Raw genomic sequence first — 12,678 nt, 5'->3', positions numbered from 1 at the left:
GGTTTCCCAAAGCACATAAAAGTTATGTTTATGCTATACTGTAATCTGTTAAGTATGCAAGAGCATACTCATAATACTATCTAAAACAATTTACATACCTTAATTTAAAAATAACCTATCGCTAAAATGTGCTTACCATCATCTGAGCTCCCAGTGAGTCACAGTCTGTTTCCTGGTGGAGGGTCTTGCCTTGATGTTGATGGCTACAGCTGACAATGACGGAGGCATCTCTGAATCTGAGTGGCTGTGGCAGTTTCTTAAAATAAGACAGCAATGGAATTTGCTGCTTTGATTGACTCTTCCTTCCATGACCCATTTCTCTGTAGCATGCAGTGCAGTTTGATAACATTTCATCCTTAGTAGAACATCTTTCAAAATTGGAGTCCATCCTCTTAAACCTTTGCCACTGCTTTATTAACTAAGTGTATGTCACATTCTAAATCCTTTGTTGTCATTTCAGCAGTTCAACGGCATCTTCACCAGGAGTAGATTTCATCCCAAGATACCACTTTCTTTGCTCATCCATAAAAGTAACTCTTCCATTAAAGTTTTGTCATGCATGTGTGCTAAGTCACTTCAGTCATGTCTGACTCTGTGCAGCCCCATGGACTATAGCCTTCCAGCCTTCTCTGTCCGTGGGATTTCCCAGGCAAGAATACTGGAGTGGGTTGCCATTTCCTTCTCCAGGGGATCTTCCCGACTTGTGGATCGAACCCCTGTCTGTGTGTCTTCTGCATCAGCACGTTGGTTCTCTACCACTAGTGCCACCTGGGAAACCCATGCCAACTTCCAGACTCTCCTTAATTTTGATAAAGTTGATCAACTTCCAAATGCCCTGTAATTCTTTCCATGAATCATGAATGTTTTTAGTGATGTCTAGAATGATGAGATCCTTTCTAGAAAGTTTTCAGTTTTGCCCAGATGTAGCAAAGGAATCACTGTCTATGGCTGATGTAGCCTTCTGAGATGTATTTCTTAAATAATGAGATTTGAAAGTCAAAATGACTCCTTAATCTATGAGCTGCAGAATGGATGTGTTAATGGTCATGAAAACAACAATACAATGATCTCATTACAGTATACCTCCCCCAGTGCTCTTGTGTAACCAAGTGTGTTGTCAAAGAGCAGTAATATTTTGAAAGGAATCTCTTTTCCTGGACATTGGGTCTCCAGTTTTAGTATATGTGCTGCCGAAGCGAGCACTGGACATTGGGTCTCAATAGTGGGCTTGAAATATTTAGTAACATGTTGTGAAGCGATGTGCTGTCACCCAGGCTTTGTTGTTCGATTTATAGAGCGCAGGCAGAGTAGACTTAGCATAATTCTTAGAGACCATAGGATTTTCATAATTGAGCATTGGCTTTAACTTAAAGTAACCAGCTGCAGTAGTCCCTAATAAGAGTGAGTCTGTCCTTGGAAGTTTTGAAACCAGGCATTGACTTCCTTCTAGCCATGAAAGTTTTGGATAGCATCTTCTTCCAATATAATGCTGTTTCGTCTTCATTGAAATCTCTCATTTACTGTAGCAGGCTCATTAATTATCTGGATTAGGCTTTGGCTTAAGAAAATGTGGCTAGTTTGATCTTCTGTACAGACCACTAAAACTTTCTCCATGTCAACAGTAAAGATATTTCTAGTCAATTCAGAGTACCAGTAGCCAAACATGTTTTTGGTTTATTTTTTTATTTTTTCAGTGGGTTTTGTCATACATTGACATGAATCAGCAATAGATTTACACGTATTCCCCATCCCGATCCCCCCTCCCACCTCCCTCTCCACCCGATTCCTCTGGGTCTTCCCAGTGCACCAGGCCCAAGCACTTGTCTCATGCATCCCACCTGGGCTGGTGAAAATAAAGTTTCATTTTCCAGTTGTTCCCCAAACAGTTTTAAAGTCATCATGTGTATGATCTGTTTTCTGAATTATAGCCATCAACAGATTTTGTAACTATTTTTGCAGTCACTAAAAGTGGATCATCATCTTTTCATTTTCTAATATGAAGTTTATCATTGCCTACAGAATGGTGACTAAGAAAATACAACTTGTTCAGGTTTTCATTATGATAGCACCCCACTTCTGGTAGCGGTTTCTTCTGGGGAGGTGGCCAAGGTACCAGTTGTTTTTTTATCTCTGTTTTTAGCCAGTATTTTACTGCTACTCATAACCTGAGGCACAGGCTCTTTGGCATCTTATAGGCAAATTAGCTCATTATGTATCTTTATTATTTCATATACTTTTATTATGGCTTTCTCCATCTTGCTAATTTAATTACTATTTCCATATTTTCTGTCTTTAAAAAACAGTTGAAATCATTTTCATCTGCTTGAATGCTCTCTTACCTCATTTGTGGCCTTGAGATTTGTCTTTTTTGTTTCCTTTTTAAAAATTTTAATTTTTCATTTTGAGATAAATGTAGGTTGATATGCAGTTGTAAGAAATAATGTAGAGAGATCCTGTTTAAGAGATCCAGTTTTCCCCAAAGTTAACAGCTTGCAAAATTTTGGTACACTATCATGACTGTAATATTGACATCTGTGTAGTTCAGACGTCGAATATGTCTGTCATCACGAGAATCCTTTATGTTATTCTTTGTAATTCCCCCTACTCTCCCTACTCCCACTGCTGTCTTAACCTCTGGCAACCTCTAATCTCTTTTCCCATTTCTATATTTTGTCTTTTCAAGGATATTCTATGAATGGAATTATACATTGTATGACCTTTTCAGATAGGCTTTTATCACTCAGCATAATTCACTGGAGATTGCTCATGGTTGTTTCATGTCCAAATAGTTCTTTTTTATTCGTTTTTTATTTCCAAGTAGTATTCTGTGATATGAATGTGCCATAGTTTGTTGAATCATTCACCTGCTGAAGAACATCTAGTTGAATAAAGCTGTTGCTAACATTTGTGTGCAGGTTTTCCGGTAATCATATTACTTCATTTCTCTGGTATAAAAGTCCTGGAGTGCAGTTGCTGGGCTGTATGATAGTCACCTGGTTTAAGAAGTTGCCCAAGTGTTTTCCAGAGAGAATGTACCATTTTACATTCCTACGAGTACTGAAAGGATGATCCTTGCCCATGTTTTGGTGTTGGCACCATTTCTTGTTTTAGTAATTTTGGTAGGTAGGTATGTAATGATACTTCATTGTGATTTTCACTTGCTTTTCCCTAATCGCAGAGTTGGACATCACTGAGTGACTGAACAACAGCAATGGCTACTAAGATTGAACATATTTTGATATGTTTATTTGTCACTTGTATATTCTCTCAGTGAAAGTCTCTTCATGTCTTTTGCCCATTTACTAATTGGATTTTTGTTGTTAACTTTTGAGGGTCCTTTATATACAATATTTTAGATACTAGTGCATTGTCAGTGGTTTGTAAATATTTTCTCTCAGTCTGTGGCTTACCTTTTCACCCTTTGAAGTTCAATTTATAAATTTTCCCAGTTGGGAATCATGTCTTTGGTGTCAAGTTTAATAACTGTCTAGCCCTAAATCCTAAACATTTTTTAAAATGCTTTTTTTCTCCCTAAAAGCTTTATAGTTTCAGGTTGCACATATAAGTGAATGAACTGTTTCAGTTAAGGTGTTGAAACTTCACTCGGGGTTCATTTTTTTCCCTTATTGCTTTGGCACCATTGGTTGAAAAGTTATTTTTCCTTCATTGAATTGCTTAATCAAAAATCATTTGGGCATATTTGTGTGAGTCTGTTCATGTGTTATCTATTCTATTCCTTGAATTGTATGTCTCTCTCTCTGCTAATGCCACACAGTCTTGATTAGGGTCGCTGTGTGTTGTCTTTCAGTAGCTAAGTTGTGTCCTACTTTTTGTGACCGTGTAGACTGCAGCATTCCTGGGTTCCCTGTCTTTCACCATCTCTTGGAGTTTGCTCAAACTCACATCTGTTGAGTCAGTGATATTATCCAGTCCTCTCATCCTCTCTTGGCCAATTTTTCTCCTGCCCTCAATCTTTCCCAGCATCGAGGGAAAGGGAAATCTTTCCTGTGAGTCGGCTCTTCACCTCAGGTGGCCAGAGTATTGGAGCTTCAGCTTCAGCATCAGTCCTTCCAGTGAATATTCAGGGTTGATTTCCTTTAAGATTGTCTGGTTTGATCTCCTTGCTGTCCAAGGGACTCTCAAGAGTCTTCTCCAGCACCACAATTTGAAAGCATCAGTTCTTTGGCACTCAGTCTTCTTTATACTCCAGCTCTTACATCTGTACATTATTGATGGAAAAACCATAGCTTTGACTACAGACCTTGTCTTCAATTCAGTAGACTGAATTCTCCCATTCTATTATCTTTCAAAGGTGGTTTAGCTTTTGTCTTTCCATATACATTTAAAAATATTTGTGTCTGTGTCTACAAAAGTCTTTAAAAGAATTTAACAGGAATCTTCTTGAGTTAGTGTATTCATTAGGGAATAATAGACATTTGTACTTTGTGGAGTCATGAACACAGTTATTTATTACTTTTTTATTCTCTTAATTTCTTTCACAAGCATTTTATAGTTTTCAGCATAGAAGATCTTTCTTACATTTACACCTAATATGCTGTTTTTTCTGTGATTGTAAATGATGTTGTGTTTTTAATTTTCATGTCCTTGTTTTCATTGCTAGTCTTTAGAAGTACAGATAATTTTTGTATGTTTATCTTGTATCCTGCAACTTTGCTGAATTCTGTTAATCTGGGAGGTTTTTTTTTTTGGTAGTTTCCTTAGGATGTTCTTTGTAATCTGAAAATAGGTGCAGTTTTATTTGTTTCTTTCTAACCTGTGTGCCTTTTATTTCTTTTCTTGCTCTACTGCATTGGCTAGAACTTCTAGCACTATATTAGGGGCAGAGCAGTGATTTTTTTCATCATTAAGTGTAATGTTAGTTGTAGGTTTTTTTTTTTTTGGTAGATGCTCTTTTTCAAATTATGTTCTTTTTTATTCCTATTTTTCTGAGATTTTTTTAAAAAGTCATGAATTGATGTTGAATTCTGTCATATGCTTTTTCTTTGTTTATTGGTATCATCCTATGATTTTATTCATTAGCCTCTTAACACTGTAGATTACACTGCTTAATTTTTTTTAAAAAGTTTTTATTGAAGTTAATTTGCAATGTTATGTTACTTTCTGCTTGTGTATACTTTCTATTGTGTTACTTTCTGTATAACTGATTCACTTTGCTGTACAAAGTGAATCAGTTATATAGCATATAACATATATCCAGTCTTTTTAAAAATTTCCTCATATAAGTCATTACAGAGTGTTGAGTACAGTTCTGTGTGATATATAGTAGGTCCTTATTTGTTACCTGTTTTATGTATTGTAGTGTGTATATGTCAGCCCCAATCTCCCAATTTATCCCTTCTCCTGATTAATTTTCAAAAATTGAAAAAGAATCTTGTATCCTTGAGATAAGCCTCAGTTGATCATGGTTTATAATTATTTTTGTATTTGCTGAATTCTGTTTGCTAATACCTTAAGGATTTTTCTTTCTGTTCAGAGAACTTCCTTTAGCCATTTCATCCTTTCAGGGTACATCTGCTGGTGTCACTGTCTCTTAGTTTACTTTTATCTCAAATGTCTTGATTTCCCCCTCCTCTTTGAAGGATATTTTTATTGGATATTGGGCTCTGAGTTGACAGTTCTTTTCTTTCAGTACTTGAAAACTGTTGTGTCTTTCTGACCTCTCTATATTCTGATGAAATATATGCTGCCATTTAAATAATTTTTCCCCTATAGGTAAGGTGTTATTTCTGTCTCATTGCTTTCAAGGTTTTTTTTTCCTTTAGTGTTCAGAAGTTTAACTGTTTACATATCTTACTGAGGATTTCTTTGAGTTTATCCTGTTTGCTCAGATGTTTGCTCAGAATCTTGAGCCTGTAAATGTATCTTTTACCAAGTTTGAATACTTTCAGCCATTATTTCAAGTACTTTTCAGCTCATTTCTCTCCAATGACATGAATGTTAACTCTTGAGTTATAGACCCATAGGTCCCTGAGGCTCTGTTCATTTTTCTTTTGTGGTCTATTTTTCTCTTTGTCATTCAGATTGGGTAGTTTCTATTTGTCTACCTTCTGGGTTACTGCTTTTTTCTGTCTACACCATTCTGCTGGTTTTTATATTTTGGTAATTGTATTTTTCAGTTCTGAAATTTCCTTTTGGCTCTTCTTTGTATCTTTGCTGAGCACCGCCCCCCCCCCCTTTTTTTTAAACCAAGACACAACAGTAGTAAGGAAGAAAGTTCCAGCTACTTACCCAGCCTCCTCTTGACACCACCCTGATGAGGATGTTGGGATGCTTGGTTATATCTTGGTGAGAGAAGATGTCTTATCTACCCTTGGTCTTTGCTGGCATGGGTAGGGATGTGACCACAGGTTTTTTTCCTGTGGTGTTGTGGCTCAGTGGTAAAGAATCTACCTGTCATGCAGGAGACACAAGAGACACACGTTTGATCCCTGGGTTAGGAAGATCCCCTGGAAGAGGGCATGCTCACTCACTCCAGTATTTTGGCCAGGAAAATTCCATGGGCAGAGGAGCCTGGTGGGCTACAATCCATAGGGTCTCAAAGAGCCGGATATGACTGAAGCAACCGAGCGCAGCAAAGCGTGAGCACACGTTTGTCTGCAGTAATGTGATTGCCCTTTTTTTTTTTTTTCTAGGCTGACTCTCCTACTCCTCTGGTTAGAAAGAGCAAGTTTTTCTTGGAGCTTTTGTTCACTTCTTGATGTTTCTGGATTTGCCAATTCTTTGGCTCCAACTTTGGATTATATGAGGCAAAAAGAAAACTCAGGAGACTTAACAAGACATCATTCCTTGAATCCTGAGATCCCTAGCTAGTCTGCCTTCTTCTTTCTGCCTTTGAAATCTTCTATTTGTTTTATATAAAATATGCTGAGTCTTCACTTGTCCTTATTGGAAAAGTACATTTACTCTAACTTCTGAGAAGTGTAAGCTTCTTTTTAAGAAAGCCCTTTTATTATTTTAATAGGATCTTGGTGGAAAAGGAACTTATCCACACCTTTATTACTTCTTAATATTTCATAACATTTGTGTGAATTAGGCAGATTGAATATATTATTTGCTTAGTGCTTATATATTATTCATGGCACACATCTTATGTGGAAGAGCCTTTGGGAAATGATTGAGAGCGTGAAGCTTTGCTTGCCTAGGGTTTCTCAAAAAGCTCCCTGTGATAAATGAGTTCCTTCTGTGTTACTCCCCAAAAGATTAGTTTGCTTCTTGGTGAATTTCTTTAGGGTAGTTGATGTAGAAGATGATACTGTAATACTATAACCTAATTTTTTAAGTTAAAATGACCTTTTATTTTATGCCAGGAGGCTATAAACTGTAAATCTTTAAATTTATCTTGATTTGTTAAAAAATAATTTAAATATTTTCTCGGGAATGGTATCTTTTATATTAGATTATATCAAAGCATTAACATTTTAAAGAATCACTGGAAGTCTTAAGTTTGTTAATTCAGTTGTGATAGTATTGGGAATGTTCTAGTGCTTACCCAGGTTGCATAGTGGTTTAAGAATTTGACTTCTAGAGCTTCAGGGCTTACTGGTGACCTCGGAGCTGGGTTTCTTCCGTCCATAAAGTGTGAATGGTCACAATTACACTAGTTCATAAGGTGATTGTGATGATGTAAGTTGTTTTGAACTTGTGACAACTGAAAATATTTTTCTGTTTTATCATAAAACTTAAAAAAATGTCCATTCTATTAGTAACAGCATCTAATACAACTTGATACAGTTCTGTGGAGATTAGACTTAAGAGTTAGGAAACCTGAGTTCCACTTCAAGCTTTCCTGTATAGCTGCTTGACTTTTGGCAAGCAGCCTTGCTTCATCCTTTTCTATCTTATTTTACTCATTTATAAAGGTAGGATTGAGTTTGAACTGGTTGATCTTTAATATTCCTTCTATTTCTTCCATTCTGGGCTTTTTTTTTTTTTTTTTGTCTCAATGAATCATAATTGAGTTCATTAGGAGAGTGCATTTTACAGCCTGTAGAAGAAAAGGGTTTGGGGTGAGTAGGACAAGATAATTTTACAGAAACTTTTAAGTACTAATGAAAGTAATTAAGTTTCTTGCAATTCTAATTGAGGGCAAAACTAATGTCTGTGGATGGAAGGAGGGCCACTCTTGTCTCAGGGTAATGGACACACTTCTAACATTTATTGATACTTCTGTCCAACATTGAAATGGGCCACCTTAGGTGGCTTCGTAACCCTGCAGGGACGAGAGTCAAGGTCAGACTGGCAAATGATGTATTTGAGTCAGGTCACAGTTATTGAAGTCTCAGCCAGGGATGGTGCTGGATGACTTCTCTTAACTTTCTAGCCTCCTGTGGGTGGAAGTCATGACATGATAAAATTGTTAAAGTAATCAAGAAAAAAGATACTGTAGTATGCCACAGATGTCACTAACCTTAACTGAATTATAATAATGGCATTTTATATGCTAAATTCCTTTTTATCTGCAGGTTTTTGTTGTTGTTGAAGTGCAGACTAAATACTTTTTGTTCTCAGTTTTTGAAGATGTTTCTTAAGTCTTACGTAGTTTTTGATGATTTGTGTGGGGAAGGGAGCATTATTATTTTCTTCTCCTTGAATGATCTTTGAATGTTTGCCATTTTTAAGCTAAGCTGGGAACTGTGAGTTTGGGTTCTTAGGTCCTTGAGATAGGCAGCTAAATTTGTCATCAACTATGTGGGTGCATTGCCAACTTCTCTGGAGATGTTTACCAGTCTGGGCAATTTTGATAGTATTATCTTCTTACAGTTTCTGCTGTGAGGCAGTCTTTGAAGAAATATGTGACATGTGGCAGAGCAAGCCCTTGAGGAAGAAGAGGTATTCTTATTACTTTTATTAAATTATAATGTTCTTGTTCCCAACTCCTGCAGTGGAATTTTGGTCCAAGGGAACAACTCTCTCAGTCTGCCTTAAGCATCTGGCTGAGGAGGCTTTGTGTGCATGTGTGTGTGTATTTACATTTCCTAAAATGCCTCAAATCTTCTTTACCCACTGTGTGTCCTGTTCCTCCTGAGTTGGGTTTAGATTCTGCTGTATTGGTGGATAAATCAATTTATGGCAGGTTTCTCCACTTTAGCACTGCTGGCATTTGGGTATGGATAATTTGTTGTGGGGACTGTCCGGCATTTTAGAATGGTTAGCAGCTTTCTTGGTCTCTTCACACTGGATGCCAGTAATATCCCAAGGGTTAGGGCAACCAAAAATATCTCCAGGACTTTGCCAAAAGTCCCCCGAGTGGCAAAAATCACCTCGGTTGAAGACCACTGACTTATGATGCCTCTCAGTCAGCCTTGTGCCACAGTTGTGGTCATTCTACTCCCTTCTGATTTCTCCATGTTGCCAGCCTTGCTTAGAGCTTCTTCCTCCTGACTGTGCTCTGCTCATCTAATTAGGTGGAAAGTTGCCAAGTGGAAGGTGGATTCAGTGGGGAATAGGGTGGGGCTGGAGTCAGGTGTGGCCCTGGGTAGTGGCTGAGCACTGCATCATGCAGATGGGTGTGTTTTTTGGTGGCAGCTAATGATTAGACTTAAAAACAAATGTCCTTTGATGCAAGCCTGAGATGACAATGACACTGGTGGTCCTGGCACACAACACTGATCAGGTATGTGATGTCTTTTATGTTTCCTGAAGCCTGCCTTGGGAGTCTGGAGTGTTGAAAGAAAGCTCTTTTCTTCTTAATGTTTTTATTTGAAAGAAGCAAAGGAAAGAGAAGCTGCATCTTGGTGAACTTCCATATTCAATTTAGATTTCATTTTTGAGGTGACTTCAGTAGCTGGATAGAGCCAGTTGTTGTTTTTTTTTTAATGTGTATGAAATGAGGTGGGAGAATTTGTAAATATTAAGCAGCAAATGTTTAATGAGTGCAGCTGGGGATGGTGCCATGCCCTCAAGAAATGCTCAGGGTGCTGAGAGGGAGCAAGAAACAGGCATTGCAGATGCACCACCTTGGAAGGGATGGTGGCTCTGTCTGGGGTCGGGGCAGGAGGCGAGGGGTGGGCAAGATAGATAAACGAGACTAGAACAAGTGTTTGCAGCCCTTGTTTTATTAATTTTCAGACAGTGTTCATTATTGGTACTTTTTTCTGGGTATTACTGATTGTTTTTTACCTATTGGAGTCATCCTGAATGCCTGTTTTTATAAGCTTTATTCTCTTAACATTTATTGCATGACATTTCCCATTTTTAGTACTTCTTAAGGACTGCATATTGTATTTTATGATTATATCTCAGTTTATTTAACCACTTCCCTGTCTCTTAACATATAGCTTATTTTAAAGAACTTTGCTACTGGAAATATCCTTTGATGAGTAACTTTGGGCATACACTTAAATCCACAGTTCAGATGATTTCCTTAGGATAGTGTCATGAACTGGGTGAAGTGGTATGGATATTTTTAAGATTCTTAGATTATATTGCTGAAGTGCATTGCTGAAAGTTTCTAATTAACATTCCCACGAGCAGGACGTTGAGTGGCCATTTTAGAATATTCTTGCCAATGTTGGGTGTTTTAAAAAAGAAAATAACTGATTTAACAGATGGAAAACATCTCATTGTTATCTTCCTTTGCCTGTTTAAATTATTAGTGAAGTTGGCTTTTTGTTATTGTTTTTCCTTTAAAAGTACATTAGTTCCTTTTGTGAATTGGCTGCACATGTTTTTTCCCATTAATCTTTTGGGGGTGTTACTGCTTTTTTCTGATTCCTTTATACAGTTTGTTTATATATTGAGGGAAGTGATCATTTGTCCTTCGTGTTTATCCAGACATTTTTCCAATTTTCCAGTTGTGCCTTTTGCTTTATGTGTACTTTTAATTTTGATATGATTTCAGATTTAGAGAAAAAGTGTAAGAGTACAAAGAACTACCACATATCCTTTACTAAGATTTACCAATTGTTAGAAATTTAGCCCGTTAGCTTTATCACTCTCTCTCTATGCATATATATAAATACATTTTTTATGATTCATTTGAGTCTAAGTTGTGTATTTCTTAAGACCTGGGACAATCTCTTATATGACCATATAAAAATTTTATAATTAATACAGTACTGTTATCTAATTCAGACTTCATATTGCATTTTCAGCAGTTGTCCCTATAATGTCCTTTATTGTTCTTGTGTTCTCTGTTCAGTGTCCAATCCAGAATAACACTGAATTTGATTGTCATGTTTCTTTAATCTCTTTTGATTTGGAATAGTTCCTTAACCTGAATTTTTCATTCTTGACATTTGACATTTTTGAAGACTATGGACCAGTTTTTTTCTTTTTTTTTTTTTCCCCTCCAGAATGTTTCCCAATTTGTGTTTCTCTGAAGTTTCCTCCTGATTAGACTCAGAGTATACATTGTAGACAGAATTACACAAGAGTGATTTTATTGTTCTCAGCACAAGATGTCTGGAGCCCCCAGTGCTAGTTTGTTCCAATATTGATGATGACATTGGACACTTGATTAAGTCAATATTTTCCAGATTTCTCTACTGCCAAGATACAGATTTTTCCTTTGACGTTATTAAGTATCGAAAAGTGAAAGTGTTAGTCCCTCAGTGGTGTCTGACTCTTTGCTACTCTGTGGACTGTAGCCTGCCAGGCTCCTCTGTCCATGGAATTCTCCAGGCAAGAACACTGGAGTGGGTAGCCATTCCCTTTTCCAGAGGGTCTCCCGACCCAGGGATCGAACCTGAGTCTCCTGTATTGCAGGCAGATTCTTTACCGACTGAGCCATCAGGGAATCCTGTTCCTCTTTGAACGTTCACCCACATGTTTTCACGTCCAGTGATGATTTTAGCATCCAGTGATGAAATACATACTTCCTTTTGTATTTATTTGGAGAGGGAAATGACAACCCACTCCAGTACTCTTGCCTAGAAAATTCCATGGATGGAGGAGCCTGGTGGGCTACAGTCCATGGGATTGCAAAGAGTCAGACATGACTGAGCGACTTCACTTCTGTATTTATTAGTTGGTATTCTGCTGCAAAGAAGAGCTTCACCCCTGTTTATTTATCTATTTGAATTATTCATAGATCTCTTCTTATTTGGGATTTGCCTGGTGGCTCAGATGGTAAAGAATCTGCCTGCAATGCAGGAGACGTGGGTTCAATCCTTGGGTTGGGAAGATCCCCTGGAGGAGGGCATGGCAATCCACTCCAGTATTCTTACCTGGAGAATCCTCATGGACAGAGGATCCTGATGGGCTACAGTCCATGAGGTCACAAAGAGTCGGACGCAACTGAGTGACATAGCACTTTATTATTTAGTGGCCTATAATTCACTACTCAGATTATTTTATATATTGCCATAATTCTTTGAACATTTTTTGCTCTCTGATGCAACAAGCTACTCTGGGCCCATTTTGTGTGCCTCAGCCCTCAAATCAGCTTTTCTTCAGGGAGCCTTGTTCCTATTAGTGGGAAACAAGATCCGGGTGCATGGTGCATGCAACTTGTATCATTACTTCTACTCCTGTTTTGTGGACAGAGCTAGGATATGTTTGTGGGTGTGTAGATACACATACACATGCACACATACATTCACGGTTTTTACTTATATTTTTAAAAAACTCTCAGCTTGTAGTGATACTACCCAGTGTTAATTAAAACATTCTGGTGCCCCTCCTTATGTTGAATTTGTCGTATGCTTTTGCATCTTG

General features: G+C 37.6%; 1 protein-coding gene across 5 annotated transcripts in view; it reads left to right on the top strand.

The window, feature by feature from the left end:
• Positions 1-12,678, top strand: part of MARCHF8 (membrane associated ring-CH-type finger 8) — a 114,261-nt gene that overhangs the window by 9,734 nt on the left and 91,849 nt on the right. Inside the window, exon 1 of one of the 5 annotated variants that reach the window (XM_043476308.1) lies at positions 8,731-8,850. The exons of the other annotated variants lie outside the window; for them this stretch is intronic. The gene's annotated coding sequence lies outside the window, so the exon portion shown is untranslated. Of the gene's footprint in view, positions 1-8,730; positions 8,851-12,678 lie in introns of those variants that run through there. 5 annotated transcript variants of the gene reach the window in all.

Source organism: Cervus canadensis, chromosome 8 (genome assembly GCF_019320065.1).
Source record: "Cervus canadensis isolate Bull #8, Minnesota chromosome 8, ASM1932006v1, whole genome shotgun sequence".
Lineage (NCBI taxonomy): Eukaryota > Metazoa > Chordata > Mammalia > Artiodactyla > Cervidae > Cervus > Cervus canadensis.
Note: the sequence above shows the minus strand (reverse complement) of the source record. Positions and strands in the feature narration are given on the sequence as shown.